Here is a 12,881-nt window from a genome sequence, read left to right as displayed (position 1 = left end):
CAGACAGAAAACCATTCCGAGCCCCAGGAGAGTGAGAAAGTGGCTATCTGTCAGATCCGTTTAACTCTAACTCTCACAGGTTGCCAGCGAGGAGAGCAAGTCTCAGTCCCCTTTGGATGGCTCGCTCTATTTTCACAGGCCCTTGCAGACTGCGTGAACGAGAGCTGAAGCCGAAAGGGTGCGGGTCAGTCCAAAGAACTGGAAATAAATATCAGCCCATCCCGTGTGAACTGTTCAGGAAACCCTAATCCGGAGAGCGAGCTCCACGATCGGCCTGTCCCTTCTCCCTCCCGCTCCCGTAGCGGAGCTGACCGTTCGGGTGGCAGCTCCCCAAACCTGCCAGCGGGGCACGAGCGTTATAAGGAGAGCAGAGTTTGGTATCTCATTACTATCAATATTAATAATAATCATTGCATCTAAGAGCTTACCTTGTGCCAAGCACTGTTCTAAGCGCCGGGGTCGATACGAGGTAATCGAGTTGGACGCAGTCCCTGTCCCGTATGAGGCTCGCAGTGTTAATCCCCGTTTTGCAGATGAGGTATGTGAGGCACAGAGAAGCGACTAGCCCCAAGTCACACAACAGACGAGTGGCGGAGCCAGAATTAGAACCCATGACCTTCTTACTCCCAGACCTGTGCTCTACCCACTACCCAGTGTTCCTTCTCTAGAATAATCGTGGTATTCGTTAAGTGCTTACTATGTACCAGGCACTCTACTAAACGCTAGGGTGGACACGAGCCAATCGGGTTGGAGACAGTTCCTGCCCCACCTGGGGCTCACAGTCTCAATCCTTGTTTTACAGATGAGGTCACTGAGGCACAGAATCCTTATTTTACAGGTGAGGTCACTGAGGCACAGAGAGGTGAAGTGACTTGCCCCAAGTCACACAGCAGACAAGTGATGAAGCCAGGATTAGAACACAGGTCCATGATCTCTCCACTCTGCCCTGCTGCTTCTCTAGAAGCGGCGAGGCTCAGTGGAAAGAGCCCAGGCTTGGGAGTCAGAGGTCATGTGTTCGAATCCAGACTCCGCCCCTTGTCAGCTGTGTGACTGTGGGCAAGTCACTTCACTTCTCTGGGCCTCAGTTCCTTCATCTGTGAAATGGGGATGAAGACTGCGAGCCTCACGTGGGACAACCTCATTCCCCTCTATCTACCCCAGCGCTTAGAACAGTGCTCTGCACGTAGTAAGCACTTAACAAATACTAACATTATTGTTGAGTGCCAACTGGGTGGAGAACAATGTACAAAGTGCCTGGTAGAGTAAAATCATCATCAATTGTATTTATTGAGAGCTTATTGTTTCCACACCACTGTACTAAGTATATGGGACAGTACAACGGAGTTGGTAGATAGACTCCCTGCCCACAGTGAGTTTAGACGTGTCTAGGGGATTATTATTACGGTATTTGTTAGGCGCTTACTATGTGCCGAGCACTGTTCTAAGCCCGGGGGTAGATACAAGGTAATCAGGTTGTCCCGTGTGGGGCTCACGGTCTTAATCCCCATTTTACAGATGTGGTAACAATATATAACAGAGTCGATACGCATGTTATCTGCCCCTTAAGAGCTTACTGTCTTGAAATGTTGCTCTCCGCCTAACTCCTTTATGAGCCTGGCTCTGCCAGTAGCTGGAGCAATAATATTTTTCAAGCATTCACTCTGTGCCAAGCACTGGAATCCGCTTGCATTAGAACAACCTCAGCTCTCGGTAAAGTGCTTGGAACACTGTAAGTGCTTAACAAATGCCTCCATTATTATTATAATCGGAAAGGAATACTCGGTTGAGCTGTAGAGGAGCAAGGTCTCCGATCCTTGGAAAGACTCTATCATTTTATCTCTGAGGTTGGGGAGGGGCGTCTTGGATCCCTCACATTCTTTTTTGACCTTCTTAGGACCCCCTTCCCCACCCCCCACAAAAGTAGTCTGGCTGCAGATCTCCCAAAGCTTGGGATAAAGGGAGCAGGGTTCACTCCTGGTCTCTTCTCCCACCCCCACCTACCTCCCACCTAGACGAGAAGCCCTATATGGAAGAGGGACTATGATTATCTTGAATCTACCCCACTGCTTAAAACAGTGCTTGGTGCATAGTAAGCACTTAAAAATACCATTATTATTATTAGTATTCCCATCCCAAAGTCTGCTGGTCAATTCAGATATCAACCTCTGAGAAGCTTCCTCTCCCCCCTCTCCCAAGGGACATTTTTCCAGATTCCTTCTTCCTCCCTGGGCCCAGGAGAAATAGGAGGGGTGGGGGAGGAGGAGAAGGAAGAGAAGGAGAAGAAGAAGGAGGCGGAGGAGGGGGGAGGAGGAGGAAGAAAAAGAGAAGGAGAGGAGGAGGAGGGGGGAGGAGGAGGAGGAAAAAGAAGAGAAGGAGAGGAGGAGGAGGAGGAGGAGAAGAAGAAACTGTTAGTGGAAAGCCTGGTACTCAAAGGACCTGAATTCTAATCCTGACTCTGCCACTTACCTGTTGCGTGTCCTTGAAATGAAATTCTCTGTGCCTCAGTTCCCTCAACTGCAAAAAAGGGATTTAATACCTGTTCTCCCTCCTACTTAGAGTAAGAGCCCTTACAATATGAACACTCTCTCTAATACAGTGCTAGCACAAAGCACTTATTATTAATAATAACGATAATTGTAGTAGGAGTAATAGTATTTATCGAGTGCTTTTACTGTGGTCAGACTCTGCACTGTACTAACAGCCGGGGAAGGATTCACAGTGAGAATCAGACACGGTTCCAGACCCTCAAAGGGCTCACGATTAAAGACGAGAAGCGGGGAGAGAAGACTGGATCCACTACCGGAACGATTGCAGGTGGAGGTGGGGCGTACCGGGAGAGATGTGTCCACGGTGCTGCTGTGGGTCGGAGACGACTCGACGGCATAAGACAAGACTGTGCTTCACACATGATAGAGCGCTCAATAAATACGATTGAATGAATGAAAAAATATTTCTATTTCTACGCTTGTCTTCCCTGAAAGAGTGGAAGCTCCAAGTCGGCAGGTAAAGAGCTATTTCTTTGTTTTATACTTCTCAAGGGCTTTAGTACGGTGCACTCCGTCCACCGGTGCTTCATAAATATTACTACTAATCGATGCTGGGTGCCATCCAAATAAGTAGAGGTACCGTCGATGGCTATCCTTTCATTCATTCAATTCAACTGAATTTATTGAGCGCTTACTGTGTGCAGAGCACTGTACTAAGCGCTTGGGAGAGGACAATACAACAAATTCCCTTTAAAGGTACTTCTCCTGAAACCTCTTAGTAGGCTCCTGCAAATCTAAAATCTTGTTGGGTTAACAAGGGTTACAATGGGAAATGATGGGATAGGGGATTCATTCATTAATTCTGGCTCTAGCGATTGTTTTCTGCGTGACTTTGGGCAAGTCCACTTCTCTGTGCCTCAGTTCTCCTATTCTCTCTCTTACTTAGACCGCGGGTCCCACCCGATTTACTTGCATCTACGCAAATGCTTAGAGCAGAGTTCAGCACTAGTAAGCACATAACGAACATCGTAAAAAAGAAAAAAAACCAAACTTCTACGTTTGCAGTCTCCCACAAAAATCCAGTCATAATACGGCTCTTCGTTTAGATAATGCTGAGATCTGTTTTGGATTACTTAACAAAGGTTAAACAATATTCAGCGATGTTTAACATAGAGTACACAACTCCTTCAAGAATTTCATATTTAGTTTCAGAGGTTCTGGAATAACTCCTAATATGTAATGTGAAAATCCACGGGAAAAATGTAGCCCTGGATACAACCATTCTGACTCAGCCACGTTTTCAAGGAAAAGAACCCTGCAATCTCATTCATTCTTTCATTCATTCAATCAATCGCATTAATCGAGTGCTTACGGTGTGCAGGGCACCGTACTAAGCGTTTGGAAGAATACAACACAACAGTAGACAGACATACTTTTTGCCCACGACAAGCTTACAGTCTAGTAGGGGGTGGAGACAGATATTTATACAAATAAATAAATTACAGATTAGTACATAAATGCTGTGAGGTTGGGAGAGGGGAATAGAGTGAGCAGATCAGGGCAATGCAGAAGGGAGTGGAAGAAGAAAAAGTGGGGTTTAGGCAAGACCTCTTGGAGGAGATGGCTTTGAAGAGGGGAAGAGTCATTGCCTGTTAGATTTGAAGAGGGAAGGCATTCCAGACCAGAAGCAGGACATGGGTGGTGCCACCCACGTCTGTCTATATCTGTAGATATAGATATCTATCGTGGTATCTAGAGCTATTTATCATGAAGTAATCCTGTACTTGGGTGTGGGGTGGGGAGGAAGGGGAGGAAGGGGCTGAGTTTGGGGTTCATATTACATCCTTATGCACAAGCTAGGGGAATTGCAGAGGGAAGCCAGGAAGGGGTTAATGGAATATTATTACTATTATTTACTTTCCTATAGGACCTGGTTATCAGGCTGGGCCTAGATGAAACGGGACCCCACAGATTCATGTAAGTAGATAGGAAAAAGTCTCCCACAGTACAACCCCGTGATAAATCCGCCTAGTAGAGTGCTTTGCACACAGTAAGCTCTCGGTAAATGCGATTGATTGAATGAATGAACATCCATGTTTTCAGGGAACTCATCCCAGCCGATTCAAGTGATAGAGCAAAATACAGCTAGACTGGCTGTTTCCTCAGAGTTGGGACAACTATATGTGGAGAAAAGAACAATTTACTGCCAGAAGGGCTAAACTCAGTTGAGAGACAGTAAATGTAACAACCTTTTTATAGACAAGAATATATCCATGCTTCCTAGGTCTGGGCCACTGGCAAAATCCTGGCCCTTAATGTAATACGTTAGTCTGAATAAAATGCAGTTATTCCCGACAATGCTAGCTGCTATCACTTTAGGCCAGAGGGTTTTAATGGATTTTCCAGGAAAGTTCAGTCTCTCCCCGGTTCCAAAGTTGACAAACCACTTTTAAGAATGATTTTTCTCCCTTTTTTTCCCCCAAGACTTCTTTTTAAGGAAAAACAAAAACACATCTTAGACCGGCCAGGAAAGAAAGAATCCAATCCCCCAGAGGATCCAGAGCGCTGATAATGCTCCTACTCTTAACTTCGAATGTTATGTTTGTGGAGCTGCAATTCTGGGCAGTCTCGCTTTTCTTGGGGAGAAAGGAAAGTGTGAAGCCAGAGCCCCGCTGACCCGCGTAGCCGCTATGCGGTTTTATTTGGCCTTTACATTTTGCCCCGTCAGCCAGTTTTGGCTTAGCTAAGAGTCGAGTTGTTACTTGGTCGGCTACACCTAAAGAGTGCAACCCTGGAACGCCCTTCTTCTTCATATCCGACAGACGATCACTCTCAAGACCCTCGAAGTCTTACCGAAAGCACGTCTCCTCCAAGAGGCCTTCCTTGACAAGCCCTCATTTCCTCTTGTCCCACTCCCTTCTACGTCACCCTTGCACTTGATTTGGCTCTTTTTATTCACGCCTCCTTCAGCCCCACAGCGTTTTTGTACATATTGGTGATTATTTACATTAATGTTTGTCTTCAGCATTTAGGCTGTAAACTCGCTGTGGTCAGGGAAAATGTCCACCAACTCCACTCTATTGCACTCTCCCAAGCTCATAGTACAGTGCTCTGCACACGGTCGGTGCTCAATAAATGTGGTTGATTGATTGACACTCTTGCCTCATTTGTGAGACGAGGGTGAGCTGTAACCTCTGAGTGGCTCGGAGAGGTCATTTTCCTTCATTTCCGTAGCAGAGACTATATTTTTTTTCGTGGGCGGGGAATGTGTCTACCAACTTTATTATGCTGTACTCTCTCAAGCGCTTAATACGGTGCTGTGCACACAGTAAGCGCTCAAAAAAGTACAAGTTATTGATTTATTGAGAGACATCCCAGGGAAGGTGTCCGGGTGGAACGCTGGGCCTCGGCCCTGGGCTGGACGTTCAGAGGAGCCCCCTCCTCAGTTAGCCACGGGCAGACATGCATCAGGGAGAAATCAGAGAAAGTGAACTTCGACCTCCAAGGCTCCTGCCGATCGCTGCTCAGCCCAAACAGAGTCTGAAACTGGTTGTTTTGGGAGTCATAAGAGCCCTAAACAGCTCCAATCTTTTCTCCGCTTTGACTTATGGACGGGGTAGCTCTAATGAGGGCAAATGGCGGTGGTAGTGTTAGCGACATTCATTAAGTGCTAATTCTGTGTCCTGCACTGTAATAAGCGCCACGATCAATTCAAGATCATTAGGATCCAGTGTCCGGTTCCACAGAGGCTCACAGTCCAAGAGAAAGGGAGAACAGATAGGTTGTCCCCATTTTGCAGGTGAGGAAACCGAGACACGGAGAAGTCGAGCGACTTACACAAGATCATCCAGCAGGCAAGGGCAGAGTCAGGACTGGAACCCCGGTCTCCTGACTCTCGGTGCACTGGGCCGCACGACAATCTCCGCGTGCTAGTCGGAGTCATACTCTTCCCGCACGCCTCGGTCTTTCCGTCGGATGGATTTTAGACTTCTAGTTAGCATGCGTGGACAGTCACGACCGGACTCGACGTCTAACGATCTTAAATAAATTAATCACTTCTGCTTCCAGCCTTTCTTTGAATTGTCTAAATGTGCAGTGAGGTGAGGATAAATTTAAGGACTAAAGGTAAGCAAATATGACATTTCTTTTACACGTTTTTCTTTTTTTTTTCATTGCAAGCTTCAGCAATAAAAAGCCAGCCCTTTACGGTAATCAGTCATCTTGACATTTTTTATGGGGCTTTTATTACCCCTGGATCATTTCCACACTAAAGAAAACACTTGTAACAATACTTAGTTGGCTGCCTGCGATTCCCGGTCTAGGTCTGCTGGCATCCTCTCCTGGTTCCGTTTTGCGCTGGGAAGTTTCTGGCGTTCGCTCTTCCCCAAATCGACTCTGTCCTGGGTGGAAGGAGAGCAGCCTTGTGTCAGGGACAAGAGCAGCTGGGCTGGCTCCCTGTGATAGGGCAAGGAACGTGTCTACCAACTCCACTGCACTGTCCTCTCCAAAGCCCTTAGTACAGTGGTCTGTGCATAGTAAGCGCCTATTAAATACCATTGATGACGATGACAGGTCTTCTCCAACCACATGGCAGTTCACCGGCACAGCTCTCAGCAGATCTACTTGGTCCTTGTGAGAAGAGGCCTCTATCGATCAGTTAATAAATGAATCAATCAGTCAATGGCATTATTCATTCATTCATTCAATCGTATTTATTGAGCACTTACTGAGTGCAGAACACTATACTAAGCGCTTGGGAAAATACAATACAGCAATAAGGAGAGACTATCGCTGCCCACAATGAACTCACAGTCTAGCGGTCGAGAGACGTATCAGTACAAATAAACAGACATCAGTAATAATGTTGGTATTCGTTAAGCGCTTACTATGTGCAGAGCACTGTTCTAAGCACTGGGGTAGATACGGGGTAATCAGGTTGTCCCACGTGAGGCTCACAGTTAATCCCCATTTTACAGATGAGGGAACTGAGGCACAGAGAAGTTAAGTGACTTGCCCACAGTCACACAGCTGACAAGTGGCAGAGCCGGGAGTCGAACTCATGACCTCTGACTCCGAAGCCCGGGCTCTTTCCACTGAGCCACGCTGCTTATCACACCTCACCTAGCCTCCATACCCAATCTTACCCACTCTTGATGATCAAATAGACGCTCTCAACACCATCCTCTCTAATGAACTCAATTCACTCATTCCCCTATCCCTTCGTTGCTCTCGTACCACTAACCCACAGCCCTGGATCACCTGCAACCCCGCTGCACTTAGATACGTATCTTTAAATTGTTTATAATATTTATTCATATTAACGTCTGTCTGCCCCCTAGACTGTAAGCTCATTATGGGCAAGGAACGTTTCTGCTCATTCTCTTGTATTGTACACTCCCAAGCTCTTAGAACAGTGCTCTGATATAGTAAGTGCTCAATAAATAGCATTGATTGATTGATTGTGTCAGTGAAGCTCAATGGCAACTTTCTGGTGGCCACAGAGGGTCAGAGGGCCAAGAGCCGTGGCTTCTGATCAATTAATCAATCAGTTAATTAATAGCTCTGTACTTAAACATTTGGGAGAGTACAGTTGCTCTTCTTCCTAATTAGACTGTGAGCCCCAGGTGGGACAGGGTCTTTGTCCAAACTGATTACCTTGAATCCACCTCTTGTCTGCTGTGTGACCTCGGGCAAGTCATTTAACTTGTCTGTGCCTCAGTTATCTCATCTGTAAAATGGGAATTAAGACTGTGAGAACCATGTGGGGCATGGACTGTGTCCAACCTACTTGTATCTACGCCAGTGTTTAGTACAGTGTTTGGCACATACGAAGCATTTAATAAATACCAGTATTTTAGAATAACGATCATAATAATAATAATATTATAATCATAATTATTATTATATGCTAGGTAGACATGAGTCTTAAGGGAACTCTTTTTTGGTCCATATGATTAACCAGCCTGATCTTCAATTTCTTCATCTGTAGACCTTAGAATGAGAGACGGGGTGCCTAGTGGAAAGAGCCTGGGCTTGGGAGTCAGAGGGCCTGGCTTCTAATCCCGGCTCTGCTACTTGTCTCACTGTGACCTTGGGCAAGTCATTTCACTTCTCTGTGCCTTAGTTTTCTCATCTGCAGAATGGAAATTCAATCCCTGTCCTCACTCCTACTTAGAATGCGAGGCCCATGTGGGACAGGGACTGCGTCTGTCCTGATGATTTTATATTTACTCCAGTACTTCCTCCAGTGCTTGGCACATAGTAAGTGCTTAATAAAAACAGTATAATCCTCATTATTATTATTGATAATAACTGATAATAACAACAATTTCTACTACTACTAATACCGTGTATCAAATGCCATCGAGTTGTTTCTGATTCACGATGAATTTCTGTACATATTTTCTCCAGAACATCCTATCTTCATCTGTAGTTGTTCTGCTACGTATATCCATAGTGTTTTCTTGGTAAAAAAAAAAACCGGAAGTTGTTCACCACTTCCTTCTTTTGCATAGTAAAAATTTGAGTCTTTGCCCTTGCTTTTTTATCGACATTTTAATCACTTGATCATCCTCCTTTGACTCTTTCCCATGCCACTGTTGCCCAGCAGAGGAAATCAACTTTATCTGATGCTTCAGCTTAGATCTTTCCATTATGGGTAACGTTGACGAGAGACTATCTCTCAAACTCTAAGCTCCGTCGACATACGCAAACTCTCCCGTCACGTGATTTGAGGGTCCGGTCCATTTTGTTCTCTGTGGTCCGAGGATCTTAGACTTGGTATCCTGTCCAGGCCAGCCCGACACCTGCCAGCTATTGAGTCCTGCCATTGGCCGTGGACATCCGCTAGCCTCGGGAGCTCGGTGGACAGGGAGGCTTCCCTTGGTTCCAGCACGGACCTTGGGACTCAACTCTATCTGTAAAATGGGCATGAGAATAACCTCTCCTATGGGAGACTCCTCAAAAAGCAGTCCAATCCAGTAAAGGGGTGGGAGATTGATGGAAGACTGGTGTTCCCACTGGGTTCTATCCCGTTTCCATGGGCAATAGCCAATGGGGTATCAGCAATCTAAAGGCCTTCATCGCCTCAGCCAGTGGCCAAGCTACTTGGGGTCTGAGACAGTGGAATTTCTGAGGGAGATTCCCATGTGGCCATATTTATATTAATAATAACTGTGGTATTTGTTAAGCCCTGGGGTAGATCCAAACTAATCAATCCAAACTAATCAGGCTGGACACAAACCCTGTTCTACATAGGGCTCACAGTCAAATTCCCCATTTCGCAGATGAAAAAACTGAAGCCCAGAGAAGTGAAATGACTTTCTCAAGGTCACACGACAGACAAATGGTGGCTCCAGGATTAAAACCCTTGTCCTCTGACTCCCAGGCCCACGCTCTTTCCTCCAGGTCAAGCTGCTTCTCATGTTTACTGGCCTGGAGGAAGGGGCCCGGAGCAGATGACCTCCATCTCTAGACTGTAAGCTAGACTGTGAGCAGGGAATGTGCCTGCTAATTCTGTTGTATTATACTCTCCCAAGGGCTTAGTACAGTGCTCGGCATATAATCAGTGTGCAATAAATACGATCGATTGAGTGACGACCTCTGGAGTTCCCTCCATCAGGCCAGGGCAACCACTGCCCCTTTCTCTCCAGAAGACGGCTGCGTGCCTCCTGTCCTCACATCCTCCTCTACTGGACCACCACGCCGCCTCACCAATTCTCTTCCGGGTCACCATGGATCCAGCACCCGGGCAGGATGAGGAAAAGCAGCCGCAGCCCGACGCCGCTTCCACAGAATCTTTCTCAGACTATAGCAACTGCTGCTGCGGTGGTCGCTGTGGCCACGGTGGTGATCGTCGACCCTGAACTGCCAGGAGCCTGAAATTCTGCTCCTCTAACCACAGCACACGACTGATCTTTGTTTTTGCCTTCATGTTTTCTTTGTGATTTTTTTTAAGCTCTCTCCTAATACATCTATCACCGATGTCCTCTCTTGCTTTTAATTAGTAGACTGTGAGCCGTTTGAGGATCGGGGACTTTACTATAGTACGTATGGTAAGTGCTTAGTAAATGCTACTGTTACAATTACTCTATAATAAAGGTGGTATTTATTAAGTAATTACTACTAATCAGTGGTATTAATGGAGCACTTTCTGTCTGCAGAATATTGTACTAAGAGCTCGGAAGAGTACAGTACAACAGAGTTCACATATTCCCTGCAAGTCTTGAGAGGGGAGACAGACATTGTTGTTACCGTCTTATGCTGTCAGGTAGCGTCCTACCCCTAACGACGTCATGGACACATCTCTCCCAAAACGTCCCACGCAATCATTCTGGTAACGGATCCATAGAGTTTTCTTGGCAAAAACACGGAAGCACCTTACCATCGCCTCCTTCCGTGCGGTAAATCTGATTCTCCACCCTCGACTCTCTCCCACGCCGCTGCTGCCCAGCACAAGTGAGTTTTGACTTGTAGCAGATCGCCTTCCACTCGCTAGCCACGGCCCAAGCCAGAAATGGAATGGATGTGCCTCTGCTTGACTCTCCCTGGCAAGGTCGAGACTGGTAGAGTACTGGAAACTCTCCAGGTGTGACCCTGAGAAGGTGAGACAGACATTAATATAAGTAATTCGTAGCATATAATTTAAATAATTATATAATTATTTACAATATTCACAATAATTTACAATATATTATTTAGAAATATGCATGTGGGACTGAGGGTGGGGCAAATGCTAAATGCCCAAACACCATGTGCATCGTACTAAAAACCGGGAAAGAGCAAACATAAGTAGACCACAGAAAGTCCCTTTCCCACGAGGGGCTCTCAGTCTAAGGAAGATGATGATGGTATTTGTTAAGCGCTTACTATGTGCCAAGCACTGTTCTAAGCGCTGGGATAGATACATGGTAATTAGGCTGTCCCATATGGGGCTCACAGTCTGAATCCCCGTTTTACAGATGAGGGAACTGAGGCCCAGAGAAGTTAATGACTTGCCCCAAGTCACACAGCTAAGTGGCAGAGCTGGGATTAGAACCCACAACCCACAACTCCCAAGCCTGGGTTCTTTCCACTAAGCCATGCTGCTTCTCTAAGGAGAACAGGATTTAATTCTCATCTTACAGGTAAGTAAACTGAGGTCCAGAGAAGTTAAGTGACTTGGCCTAGGTCACAGAGCAGGCAAACTGCAGGGACAACAGTATGGCGTAGTGGAAAAAAGTCAGTGTCTTCCCTCTCGGAGGCCTTGGTGCTTATTTTAAACACATTTATTTGCATTAGCATTTCCTCGGGAGGCACGGGGAAAATGTCCACGGCTCGCACAGCACCGTGTCCCAAGAATCCAGCGAACACTTCAATCATCCAAGATGTTTATGTCACCTTTTCCTCAATTATCCAGGCTGAACACACGTCCTTCTCACTGAAGCCTCCTTCTTCGGACACAATTTCCTGTCCCAGCTGTCTCTCCCGGATAATTTCGTCGTTCGCTGGCCCACAGGCAAGGGGCTAAACCTGACGACCTTTCCAGATCCAGGACAGAGGTGGCATCACGGGGAAAAGCCGGGAAGGAATTACAGGCTGCTTTTCTCGTGCAGGGAACATATCTTCCAACTCTGACTCCCCGTTCTGGGCTCTCACCATTACTCCATGCTACTTTCTGGAGATTTACAATGATGATAATAATAATAACTGTGGCATCTGTTAAGTGCTTACTATGTACCAGGCATTGTACTGAGCGCTGGGATAGACAGACTGTGAGCCCATTGTTGGGCAGGGATTGTCTCCATTACTGAATCGTACACTCCAAGCGTTTAGTACAGTGCTCTGCACACAGTAAGCGCTCAGTAAATATGATTGAATGAATACAAGTTGATCGGATTGGACACAGTTCCTATCTCATAAACAATCTTATTCCCCATTTTACAGATGAGGTAATTGAGGCTCAGAGAACTGAAGTGACTTACCCAAGGTCACACAGCAGACATGGCAGAGCTGGGATTAGAACCCACGTCCTTCTGACTCCCAGGCCCGGGCTCTAACCATTTTACCACACTGCTTCTCGTCGACTAGCCCTTTCCCGGTTGTAAGAGGCCACAGGACCTGACACATGCCCTCTGACAGTCACGGAGACTTTCCTTGACTGATTCCCCAAGGCCGCTGTCAGAGGTGGAGGTTAATAAGACGGCCAGGGGGATCATCGATCTCCGCCGTTGGATGTGAACCGTGGCGGTTCCGACGTTCCGGAGAGAAACGAGCCCAGGTTCTGCAACGTCGAAGGCTGTATATATTTGCTGCCTGCAGGGTCTTGGTGGCTGGGGGATGGGGGTCAAGTGGGAGAGGACAGGGGGTGGGTCGCCTCACCTTTTCCTTTCTGAAATGAATTTTCTGGAACTACAA

This window comes from Ornithorhynchus anatinus, chromosome 18 (genome assembly GCF_004115215.2).
Source record: "Ornithorhynchus anatinus isolate Pmale09 chromosome 18, mOrnAna1.pri.v4, whole genome shotgun sequence".
Lineage (NCBI taxonomy): Eukaryota > Metazoa > Chordata > Mammalia > Monotremata > Ornithorhynchidae > Ornithorhynchus > Ornithorhynchus anatinus.
This window is presented reverse-complemented; position numbering follows the sequence as displayed.